Here is a 13,484-nt window from a genome sequence, read left to right on the forward strand (position 1 = left end):
AGAAGCAATAGCTATCATAGTAAATAATTTAAAGGTATAGTTCTTTCACCTTTTTTATGCATTCTGTATAATCTTATAACGTGATATCTAACCCCTGTTAGATAGCTATATCTTATCTCATTTGGCTATCAAACTTATGATAAAACTGGATAAGATTGATTAGCTTGTCCTCTCCATCCTTTTTAATCAACTTTTCTAAAAAAATGTCAAACTTTTATAAAATGCACTGAAGTTAATAACACTATGCTGAACAAGTAATTGGTGGTTATTTTCTTTCTGTGAAGTTTGCTTCATAATTTGACATTTTTCTCAAAACAGGAAAAGTTATTTTTAGATTCTGAATCAACGCAAGTGAGAGCTGAGGCTGCTGTTCAAGCATGAATGATGTGAACCACTTATTTCTTCAACTACTAAAGAATTCTCTGCCATTCATGTTGCCATAGGAGCACAAGATAGTCCCCGAAGTTATCAAAACTGATGTAGTGCAGCAATACTTAAATTGAGTGTATCATGATTGATTATGTTTTGATCTTTCTTCTGCTCATGCTTTCTAGATGCTTTTGTTTTCTTTAATACCTGTTTATGCTTTTTGTTATAGAGTCATTACAGGCAAGTTGCTGCTAATCTTATATGTTTTTTTTTCATGTGATATATGCCTATCACGTCATAGAACTTTGTTCCTTTCCACAGGATTCCAGATTCCATGCCTCTACGCGGAATCATCTATAAGTAGTCCAACATGTTCACACCAGTCTATTATGGCTGCCAGCAAAGTAAGGACAAAAATGTCCTTACATTGTAATTTTGTAAACAATGTCTTTTTGTAAGTTAGTTTTAAATAAACAATGTAATTTATATGTAGTTTAGCTATATAAGTACTGATTAGTTTTCTTTGAAGAACTAAGTTTGTATTTCATATTAATGTTTGCCTGACCTTTTTATTCATCTTTATCTGTATCCCTTTGATTTTTCCACTAAATTTGATTTTTTGAGTAAACATTTTAGAATCAAGTACAATGATGACCTACAGCTGATAGAATTGTAGGTATGGCAGTTGATTTATGCAATTTCTCTATAAATACTCGCTGGGTGGGGATTTTCGTTCATTCTGGTTTCCATATCACTTTTGCACCTTTGTTTAACCATTTGTGGATTTCCATTGATTTATTAGAAGTCCTTAACTGTGAAATCTAATGAAATAATTAAATCTGTGTCTGTTCAATTTTTAGGTTAGTCTCAATGGTGAGGGGAATAACAATTTCACTGAGAAGGGATCAAAGTAGGTACAATGGTTTATGTTCACATGATCTGGACAGAATCTAATGAAATGATTAAGTACATATGCTGCTTCAGTTTTGTTTCCTAAAGAATTATCTTATAATTATGTGTGGTGTTCCAAATCTTTAGACTTGATGAATTGTTCTTATCTAATAAACGGGTTTGAGATGCCCTCAAGGTTCTTGATGCTGCTGATATTGATAGACCAGAAGCTTTATTGGGAATGTATGCACGTATCATGGCTTTTTCTGTAATTTACATTTTTCCATTTATTTATCAACGTTTTCTGTTTATGGCATTAGCTGATTTTCATATAATATGCTATGCAGAGTTGAAATATACTCCTTAAGAGTTGTTCCCAAAGAGCTATGAGGAAAGCCACAGGGATGGAATAGTGAGTCAAGTCAACTAATCAATTTTTTGGGCTTGCATTGATTTTAATTCTGTTCTTTCACAAATCTTGAGTTATCTTATGGCTTTTCAGCTCTTTCACTTAAGTTAATATGTTCCAAAAGTTTTACTCTTTGATTATTATTATTATTTTTAACTAATGACTATAAATTTTTCGGTCTAAAGAAGTGAAGTATGTTCAGGGGGACAAAAGGATGTGTTTGAAGGGAAGCTATTACTTATTGTTTTAATAAGTTTGTTAAAAGTTAGTTTTACAGTTGTTAGTTGGTAGTTATTAAGTGGTATATACATATATCAGTTATGTTCAGTAGGCAGATTCATTACTGTAAATGCACCTGCTATATGCCTTTATCTAATTCCTCATGTTCCCAATAAAATCCTGAAGTTCATTGATTGTACAAATAGTTACCCTATTAATATTAACATGATGTCCTACTGCTCATAGAGTAATGGGTTTCTCCCTTTAGTATCTATATAAATAATGTCATCTTTTTGTTGTTCTTCCCATCCTGCAACTGCGTTAGTTCTTTTGTCATAGATACTAATATCAATTTATCTTGCGTCTTACCTCTGTTTAGTGATACTCATGTCTTTTATGGCTGGACCTGTGAATGGATATGAAGTGTCATCATTCTGGTATGTTTTGCCTCTCTTTCAATTTCGTTTTGGATAGGAAATCCTATCATGATTTTTATTTCTAATTTGCTTTTCCTTAACATCATTGGTGGACCGTATAAGTCAATGATAAACTTAGACTATTAGTATGATGAATAAATTGTTTCTCTTGCCCATGGTTCCTTTGAGGGTCTTTCATTTCTTGATCAAAGTGAAACAATGGACAACTTAATTGCTTTTTTATTCACCTGTTAGTCCCTCTTTCTTTTGATTTTTCTTTTCAGAGGTGTTTTAGCACATATTGTACAGATATACTTCTTTAGTTTTAATTTGTTTTTGTTATATCTTATGGGTACTGTTTGCAAAACTTTCTTTGCTAACTTATTCTTGATGTGGACCTTATACTTTTGCCATTCTCTTCAGGCTAAGATTGCTAGAGGAGATTTTGGTTATACTTTTGCCATACTCTTTAGGCTAAGACTGCAAGGTGAGACTTTGGTGGATAGCTCTTTATTAAAGAGGTTCAACTTTTACATGCAAGTCCTTTTAAAAGAGTGGATTCCTTATGTGGTTATGTTGTTTCATACTACAAATTTTCTTAAGCTGATATAGGAATGAATTTGTTTACTTCAAGTACTCATAAAGATTCTAACTATTGTTTCCCGGCCGGTACTGGATAGAGTGGTTGTCAAATATAACTTCATTTTTGTTTTGATTTTCACTCTTCCTACGTTAATTTTGAGATCCTCTACTCATGTTATCATGTGACTATATATTGGCATATTATCAGCAATTGGTATATGATCAATTAGTACATTTCACTTCTTAGCAAAGGAGAAGTGAAGGGGTTATTAGTGCAGTAGTTATGAGTATGTTTTGATTGATTGTCAATATGACAAGGAAAAGAGGCGTGTCTCATGTGTGCATGTGCTTGGAGGAAGAAGCCTATTTTTCAACTCATCAATGATGCCTTTAATCTAAGTCTTTCACCCTCCACCATTTTTTTCTCTCTTCAAATTGTGAATTACATTATTTATTGTTTTATTTCCCTGTGTTGGGATTTAGGAGTTTGATTAGCATTTTTTATTGACTTTAAATTAAATTCTATGTTAGAGCCATTACTACAAGAATGAATGAAAAGGCCAAAGATTTATATCATATTAGTGCTTGAAAAGGCCAACCAAATGTTGTCCATCGTTGACAATGGTATTGACATAACCAATGACGGTGATCAATCTATTCCACGAAGTCTTTTTGCAGTGGTGAATGTCTAACTTTCACTACCTAAGAATGCAACCTTGGAAACATTTTCAGTGTATGTGTAATTTATGAATTGAATTTTGTGAAGGTTTACCATGTACCATGGATTCACCTACACATCAGTAAGGCTTTAAATGAATGAAAATCATAGCATTGGAGGACAATAGGCCATAAGAAATTCATATTTCTGAAGCTTCATAATAATGAGAGATTGATTTATTATTTTGCAACATTTAAGATCAAGCCAAAAATTACTTATATGCACCTGTTATTACATTAAAAATTTAGTCCAAAATTATGTTCAATAAAATTGATATCACCTACTAACATGTTGATAGCTTACAAAAACTAGAAGCAAAACATTTACCATCATAAGACTAAATATACAATTAATAAGATAGAATTAAATATACTCTTTCGTAAAGTTCCTTTAACCACCTCAATTTATTGTATTATTGAATGTGAAGTTATGTGTGATGAGTTATGTGTGATGGGTGTATGAAACTGATGCAGTCTTTTAAGGATAGTAATATATTCTTTATACTTTCTGCTCCTAAATGAATTATGTAGTTTGGTTTTTTACTTTACCAAGAGAATAAAAGTGGTAGTGGGGGATAGAAAGAAAAGAGAAAGAAAATATGAGATGTGATACGTGATATATCATGCACTACATTAAAACATTATATAAAATATATAACAAGAACTAAAATTATTATATAATAGTAAATTAAAATTTTATAATATAATTATAATTGTAAAAGTTCATGTTTTTTATTTTTCTATATATTAATCTAAATTTCAAATTCAAAAGTAAAAAACCTGACCATGCATCACAAAGTTTTCATGCTATATTTGTTATTTGTATAATGAAAAAATATTATTTATATTTTCATGCATTACAAAACATCTTATTGATGGCTTTTTTTTATGATTGGTATACATATTGCTATATTATTTTCGAAGAAAATAATAGATATTCCTATTTATTCAGTGAATTTAGAAAAATCTCAAATATGTGGATAATCAATTGTTCGTCATGCGAATGTCTTCCCTTGCCCTTTATTCTATCTTGAGTAAGAGACTTCCTACATTGGATTCACATATTGGGTTCGGTCCCTCCCTACACCTCATGCATAAACGAAAGATTTATAGCACCATGTTTACCCTCGAGTGAATTTGTTTTCCTTAAATTTATGATTCAAAACTGTGAACAAGTTCCTTGAAGACAAAAACCATGTGGCCAAACTGCGAAGCGTTGGTTAATTAATTTGTTGAATTTGTCAAATTCAAAATCTGTAAAATTATTAAGTGAAATACCTATGATAAATATTACTCTTAAAGTAAGGGTACAATGTCATCTATAATAAACAGAAAATGCCATAAGTGGTAGATAAAAATGACTGTTAATTTATTTAATATGACATCAATATGTTTATCTCAAAAGTAGTCTGAATGAATTGTTGAATATATTTCCCATGCATCGCATGGGTAACATCAAAGGTTTTTAACATAGACCATTTACAATGTTATTTGGTTTTTTCTAAAAGGATTAAATTCATCTCTTCCATTTTATAAATCATATTGACTTAATTTTATAACCTTCAAGAAAGGTTAATAGGATTAGTTTATAACAGTAAATTCATAACAGTGTCCCTAAATCACCCTCATTTAAAAGAATATCAATTCAATTTATGTCATTTTTTTTCTCCATATTATTGATCTACTTTCTTTATAACCTACTTTGATAGAAACTAAAACACCCTAATTTTAGAGGGACACGAAACATATTTAACCTTATTTACATTTAAGTTACAGTATAAAAAACTCTCATGGGGTTTGCGCCAAAGAACACATCGACAGGGTGTCAAACACAGTTAACATTTGAAACTCATCTAATTCATATATATATATAAGAGATAAAACATTTCAACATAAACATAAACATAAGATAATAATGACATATAAGTGTTTGACTAATTGAAATTGTATGTCTCAGTAAATACATCATTCTATATTTGACACTTAAGTGTTTAACTGATTAAAGGTAGACATCTTAGTTAATACAACATTAAATCGTTCACATATATAAAATACTCAATAATTGTATTTAACAGTATCATGCATCAACAATTTATCCGTGCATCGCACGGACAAACGGGTATAATACTAGTAGACGTAATTTTGTCACTTTGGTCTTCAGCATATGGAAAAATTGCTTAGAGAGCCAACCCCAAATAAGAATTTGGTTACAATACAATACAAATCAAGATGATAAATGATAATATGAGAGATCCCCGTTTAATTAGCCTCTTTTTATTTGTAATGATTATATATGTGGTATTTGAAGTATGTACTATTTTTCCCCTATAAAGAATGTCCTCAAATTGCACTATAAATTTATGCCCTGGTCCCTGAGTGATTGCTTGTTGAATCTAAATTTCATTGGTATATGTTCATTTTGATATTGGTATTAGTCCATCAACATCCTTTGTAGATTGCATTTGAGTTTTCTGTGAGGACATTGATGCCTGATAAATTCAGACTTGAGCTTCAGATAAGCTTGGTCATTAATTCAAACTCTTTATGACATTCTTTATATTGATACTATACTATAGTGCCTTTCAGAACCATCCACAAAGCTTGGAATTGCAGTCTGCAGAAGGGAACTGCAGCAAAGGAGCAATGGCACTTCTTAATAAGCTAGCTTTGCCTATGGATTGTTTAAGGGACAAAAACAAAAAGCAATTTTAATCACCTTCATGTATTGCTTAAAAATCAATAGTGTACAAGTCAGTGTCATGATATAGTTTGTTTTGCTAGTAAAAAATACTTGATTTTGAGGAATATATATCTATTTATAATATATAATTTCTCAAATGGGAGATATTACATTCATATATCAGCTAATTTATTATTCCATTTCTTCCATCTCACTAATTTACATTAGGGGTGACCTCTAGGTTCAATTGTAACTTATCATTCTCATTCTTTTCATTTGAATGTGTTTAGGGTTCAATTATAAAAAGAAAAAGTGAGTGAGAATAAGATGAGAAAAAAATATGAATGAGAACAAATCAAAATTCTTTTTTGCTTAAATCACCGCATAATAAATATGGGTTAAAACAAGGAGCACTTCCACCATTATTTATAACCAATCATCAATCAATATATCAATATATATATATATATATATATTAAAACAGCAAGGGTTATGAGAACCATTTGCTGATGTGTCGCAACTAGATGCATTATCTTCTCTGGTGCATTCTCACAATGAGTGGAATTCCTATGTGGCTTCCTCTCCTTGCTTCCCTCCTTTCCCTGATTATGTGTCATTTTCTCCTTTATTCTTCTTCTCCAGTCATATTTTACGTGGCACTCATCCACCAATCATATTTCGCTGGTCCCCACCCATTTAGGTGTTTCTCTCCATGATTTTCAAATTGCATCTGTTCATTTTAATTCTTGACTGTTGCATTTACTACTCTCCCGTTTCCAAGTCTCCCTAACTCGAGATTTTCTTCTCCATTCACGCTTCTCCCATTCCAACGACTGCCACCTCAACTGTGTCTAATCAATTTTCTTCCCCTCCACTCCCTTGCCTCCCAGACCTTTCTTTTTATCAATGTTTTCTCATTTCCCGTGATATACTGTTCTCTCCCCTCATCTCCATATCCGGATTCTTTCTCTTCAGGAGAATGAAGAATTTGAAAGAAAAATTCTTTCCCACCCATCATCTCTCTCTTCCCCTCCATATGAAATCGTCCCCCCTCCTCCAAAGGAACCCGCCGCGGTGGAATTACTAGGCTCAGATCTATCTACGCATCCCCAAGATCTGTTTTCTTGATGCGGTTCCATCTCTGGTGAGGAAAGCAAGGTCGATGACTCAATTGGAGAGGTACCGGAAATCTTTCCTCGGCGGAAACCATCCCCGACAGAAATCTCACCGGTGGCCACACACACACGCGCCGATGGCTCTTCCACCCGGGAAGCTCACCATTCTCCTCGGTGCAGGTCTTCAACGCTCACTCTTCTAATTATTTTATAAATTAGTTTTAATTAATGGTGATATCACTTCAGTGAGAATGTTTGTGTGACTTCACTCTTCCATTTCTTATAGGGTTAAAGTTATAACTTTCAGTACCTTGGTTCTTAGACCCAAGTTTGTCTCTTTTTTCCCCTATGTTGTAACATTAAGTGTCGTGGTTCTCTTCACAAATCCACATCGAGGTATTTGAAAAAAAAATCAGAAATTGGTGATGACTTTTGACATTTTAGATCATTGTTTTGAAGTCCATTTATATTGCATTTTACTGTTTGTATTATAGATAGTGAGAAAGATTAGAAATTGGTGATGACTTTGAGTGTAGTTGTTGTAACAGGAAGCTACATGTTCTTTTTGGTAATGTGGAACATCACATTCCAATTGGTGACTGGATTGAACCCATTTGATTTGAAAACTTTTAGTGCAGATCGAACAAGGAACTGCTTCGGAGTGAACTTCGTGGACAGCAAACTGAATGGAAAGGAAAAACTCAATAATGGTGAGAAAAAAGTTTTAGTGTAAGTGTTCAAAGTGTGTTTTTCAATTATGTACCATGTTTTCTGCTACACACATTAATGCTCCATGTTGGTAGCATATCTCATATGTTATATAAACTCAGGTTAGTGAGATTGTTTAATTTTAACTAATTTCTTTGTTTATGTTCTGCAGAGTGTGAGATTGATTGATTACTTTAAAGAGGTCCATTTTTTAGACTGGGCATTCAAGGGTGAGTTTGAGTGATTTGGTTACCGGGGTATATGGAGTGGACTCTATCATAGAGCAATAGAGAGCAACTGCGATAGAGATCTCGGGGGTGAAAGGGTTTCAATTTGTACTCACATCATTTTTCCTTTTATAGAACTTATTTTTGGTCTTGAATTTTTTATTCATGGCCTTAAATTTACAGGTGATACTAAAGAGGGCATGACTAAGGGGAGACATATGCAATAGCAAGTGTAGTTAAGCATATAAAAGGAGACATACAATTTCAGGTGTGGGATCATTGTGATTCATTCAAGTGGAAATGTACCTTCCTTTATTATGAAAGATTAATCTGAATTCACTTCAGATATTAAGCTTCCTTTTGTTTTCCATGCTCAGGTAAGAATATATCAAGAACTTTAGACGCTATAGTTGCAAAAGAAGGTTAGTGGACTAATTATTAAAATATCATCTGTTTTCTTTTTGTCCTGTTTCACTCTATTTATAATTATTTGGGTGTTTTGTGTACTGTAGGGGCTCATCATACAGTTCTATGGAACTCAACTAAGGAAGATCCAAAGTGGCTCAAAGATGTAAGGATAAAAGAGCTCCAAATCAGAGCAAGTTGAATCTCACAGTACTATCAAGATTTACATTCCTATAATAATTAAGGAGATGCTCTTCTCATTATTATGTGACTTTTATAATTAAAAAGTGACACCGGTGATTATGAGGTAAGATTCAAGTATGCTTTATCATGTTATCATTTAATGTAAGGGGGAACCTAGATTGATTTGCATTGCAATATTTTTTAAAAAAGTTTTCTGCGATCGGTTGTTGATGGAATTGGTTCACATAGAATTGTGTAATGAATGATTCTACTTTTTTTTTCTGATTTTTTCTTTGTAATAATCACGCAACGCAACACAGATGCCATCAGAGTTCTTTCTTGGCGAGTGGCTATGAATTGAATTAATGAACTCACATCCTTTGTACTATTCCATTGCAACCCTGCTTAATAGTTTATGACTCCTTTTTTGTGGGCATGCAGTAAAATGGTGTTTATGTTATTTTATGCAATGAGGGTTTTGTCCAACTGTGGGGGTTTGTTTTTTGCGAGAAGTTTTATGTTTTCATTGTACTGAGGGATTTTTTTTTTGTTTTCTTTGCTGTTTTTGATGATTGAAGCAGCTTACTAAGGTGTCCGAACAAGATGTAAATTCAGGGTATTCCATGCAGATTTAGTATGCAAAACTTTTTGTTATTGCTTCTGTTCTTTGATTCTATTTTTCATTTTCCAAATTCAAATTTAACTCTTTCTTTAATTGATTTTAGTGGGTTGGATTTAGCTAATCTGATTTTTGTTAGGTTGATTTAAAACTACTCAAACTGCTGCAATGTTTGGGCTATTATTCTGTCTGATTATTGATATGTGTTTTGGGATCAATTTTGATTGGTATATTCGAGACAATCAATTGATATAATTAATTATTGATATGTTTTTCTAGAGCTTATTTTTCAATATAACTAAGTCTTTTCAGTCTTTTTACTAAGCTATTTCTGTAGGTTTTTGTATACAGGTTGTCTGCAATACAGTTGCAGGTGTAGGTATTTGAGTTTAGGTTGCTCCGCTGCATTTTTTTTATTTATAGCAAGAAGGTTATATTTTCAAGCCCCACTAAAAGAACTTTTACAATTCTTCCGTATATTTTTCTCTGTTTAGGCTATCCCTCACAACAATTTATCGTCTTCTATTTTGGATATGCAGGTTGATCTCCATTATAAAAAAAACATGTACTCAGAGGAGCGAAAAGAAGTGAATTTTTCAGTCATTAAACTGATAAAAGAGCAAGAAGGGAGGAATTGAATGATTATCAGAAATAGATTGGGGTGCAATTTCAAAGGATTTGGAGAGATAGCAAGTTCATAAAAAGAATTGAATATTCAGAGGCTTCTGCATTAGAAGTTCACCATAATAAAGTTAAAATATGGAAATGATCATTGTACGAATCTGATTGCAAATATAAGGAAAGTTGTGATGTTTTATGGTTACTTATATGGTAATTTGGTATTTGAAGTAGTTAATAAGCTCATTAACCATAAACTTAATGTCATGACTGCTGGAGCTATGGATCATAGAAAGTCTGAAGTCATTCATGAATTTTATGGAAAACTTTACAATATTTGTGAACAAACATAAGCATTTGCTTGAAAATAGTCTATATAGTCCATTTTTATTTTTATTTAAGTTATATGGTAAAAAGTTCACAAATACTCTCATAAAAATTAATAAAAAGATAAGTTTTATTATAATTTCAATTCTTTTTGTTATATTATTTTAAAAAAAATTAAGAGTAAATAAATATTAATTCATGAAATTTGTATACTAATAATGTTTTACGGTGATTTCAAATTATTAAGATATATTCTATATTTATTTATTTTTAAGTTACACGGTAAAAACCTCCCATGGGAGGTATGTTTGGTAGAAAGTATTTTCATATTATAACTAATAGAAAAATAAATTTATTATAATTTAAGAACTTTCATTCATAATTTTATAGATATTTTAGGAATAAAAACTTATTAAAGAAATAATAGAGATCAAGAAATTTTTTATGTTATGGTCATTGCCCTTTAGTGGTTCCACATCCTCCTTAGATATATAGGGAGAGAAAATAGAGAAATGAGTGATATAATATGTGAAGTGACAATAAATGCAGAGAGAGATATGAAAAAAATATATGATGATGAAATTGGAGAGAAAATGATACGTAAAATAATAATTACTCTTGGATATGTGTACAAATATTTTATTTTAGTTACTGCAAGTGATTGACTCTTCCAACCAACTTTTATGGGCATTTCTCATAAAACGATAATCACGATGGAAGTAACTAATATGAGAGGCTTGAATCATATTTTTATTTTTATTTTTTTCTCTTTAAATTGTATTATTGCCTTTCTTTATCTATAATTTAAAAAATGATGTCTAAAATACATTAACAAACTTCGCCGTGCAACGCACGGGTAAAAAACTCTAGTCTACTTCAAGTGAACAATCAATTTAGGTCAATGGAATTGTTGTGCAGGAAAATCCGGAAAAAACAGTGTTCGCTTGTTGATGATGCCGGTGCCACCGCGAACACTGCCTCATCAGCCAGTGCCGCTGCATCTATAGAAACTAATTGTGGCCACAAAATTAGTGGGGATCCCCCACTGTCACAACCAAGAGACACATACATTTGATAATAGAAACCTAATTTTTTCAATTTCAAGTGTCGTTGCATAATTAAGATGAATTTTTGAAAATTTGTAATTGAAAGAATGGTTCGTGATGGAGGTGAAAGTCAATGAGAGAGAGGAAGAACCCACGGTGATTGTGGTGGAGGTGAACCGAGGAATAAAGAAAGTGGTGGTTTTTGGGTGTTGTGGTCTTAATCTTCATAGTGATGGTTTGAGTGGTGAAGATAGTTTTTTTTTTGGTTACAGAGTGGTGAAGATAGTTTAGGATTAGGGTTGGGAATTTTATTTTGTTTGCAGTTATGTTTTGTTATTCGCAAAAAGAAATAATTTTCTTTTAATTAAATTTATTGACATGATATCTATGTAGAATATGTATTTGTGTAAGTGTTATAAAGTTAGTCACATAATGTTCGGTGTGGGTTGATTGAGATTTCCTGATTTTTACTTCGAACCAAACCAACCTGATCCCAATTGGATTGGTTCATATCGGATGGTCGGATTTGGAATACAAAAAAAAAATTTATTTAAAAATTTGCACGAAAATTATTCTAAAAAGTAAAAAAATATAGAAAAATTCAACATTTCAAAAGAACAAAACATTCGATAATGACATAATCCATATACTCCAAATAAAACCAACATCTCCAATAAAAGCATAATAGGTATGCAATGGGCTGGAGTGTTTGGACTGAATGTAAAAACTAATTCTCAGTTCATTGGGTTGGTTCAGATTGGTCTTTTTCAATCATCAAATATGATACCAAAACCGATGGTGATCGGATGCAGTAAGAAAAATCCGAACCGAACCGATGATCCAATCCAACCCACTATAATGTGTTCGGTTTGATCTGGACCATACCTGCTGCACCCCTAAAAAATATAATAAAAAATAATAAGAATTTAAATAACATTTTTATTACCAGCAAGTGGATATTGCATCAAAAAATATTTGAAAACATATATGAGGAATATAAGAGTGCATATATAGAGTAGTACAATTAAATCAAATTTCATGCTCATTGGACAAAGATAGAAAGCATGTAAGAAACATTATTAGCTTACTTGTAAACATAAGTTGCTTGTGACAGTTTTGGCGGTAGAGTGGTGGTGGTGGTAATGACGACGATGTAGGTGGAGGATGGTGGAGGGGATTATGAGGCAGTTGTGGAGTTGGTTGTGGAGGTGGCAGGAGTGGTGGTGGTGCTAGCCGCGGTGTTGTAAGGCGACAATGGCGGTATTTGTTAAGTTAATTCATTATCAGAACTACTTCCTTGTTTCAATAAAAAAATTGTTCTTAAACATGGAGCAGAGTAGAGACTTTACGCATGGAGAAGAAGGAAAGAGAATTACAGAGGGAGAATGGGAAAAAGAAAGAAAAGAATTTACGGATAAATGAGGAGAGAGGAAAAAATAACAGCTTTTGAAATTTGAGTAAGCTAAATGATAAAAAACCTATATCTTTATCATTTTTAAATATAAAAGTGGGGTATTTTTTTCTAAAGAAAAAGGTGTTGGTTGCAAACTTACTCCTTCACAAAAACAAGTGGGAGTAAGTTAGCATTTCTATATATATATATAAACACGATTAAGGCCGATCCCTTTAACCGAATAAATACACACGATTAAGGTCCATCCCCTTAACCGAACGAACAAACACGATTAAGGTCTATTCCCTTAACCTATCAAATACACACGATTAAGGTTCATCCCCTTAACCGATCAAATAAACACGTTTAAGGTCCATTTCTTTAACCGATAAAATAAACACGATTAAGGTTCATCCCCTTAACCAAACAGAAAAACATGATTAGGGTCTATCCCCTTAACAAAACCAATACACACGATTAATGTCCAACCCATTAACCAAACAAACAAACACGATTAAGGTCTATCCCATTAACCGATCAAACAAACATGATTAAGGTAA

At 32.2% G+C, this 13,484-nt stretch overlaps 1 long non-coding RNA gene across 7 annotated transcripts; it reads left to right on the forward strand.

Annotated features, from left to right (window-relative positions):
• Positions 1 to 7,043: 7,043 nt before the first annotated feature.
• Positions 7,044 to 10,391, forward strand: LOC130726896 (uncharacterized). Of its 7 annotated transcripts, XR_009015043.1 has the most exons (8): positions 7,044 to 7,578; positions 8,037 to 8,108; positions 8,279 to 8,336; positions 8,517 to 8,601; positions 8,711 to 8,755; positions 8,846 to 9,045; positions 9,878 to 9,970; positions 10,080 to 10,391. It is a non-coding gene; the product is annotated as an uncharacterized LOC130726896 (long non-coding RNA). The 7 variants fall into 7 exon arrangements; XR_009015040.1 differs by having other exon boundaries at positions 8,846 to 9,970; XR_009015041.1 differs by having other exon boundaries at positions 9,878 to 10,391.
• The last annotated feature ends 3,093 nt before the right edge of the window (positions 10,392 to 13,484 follow it).

Source organism: Lotus japonicus, chromosome 6 (assembly GCF_012489685.1).
Source record: "Lotus japonicus ecotype B-129 chromosome 6, LjGifu_v1.2".
Lineage (NCBI taxonomy): Eukaryota > Viridiplantae > Streptophyta > Magnoliopsida > Fabales > Fabaceae > Lotus > Lotus japonicus.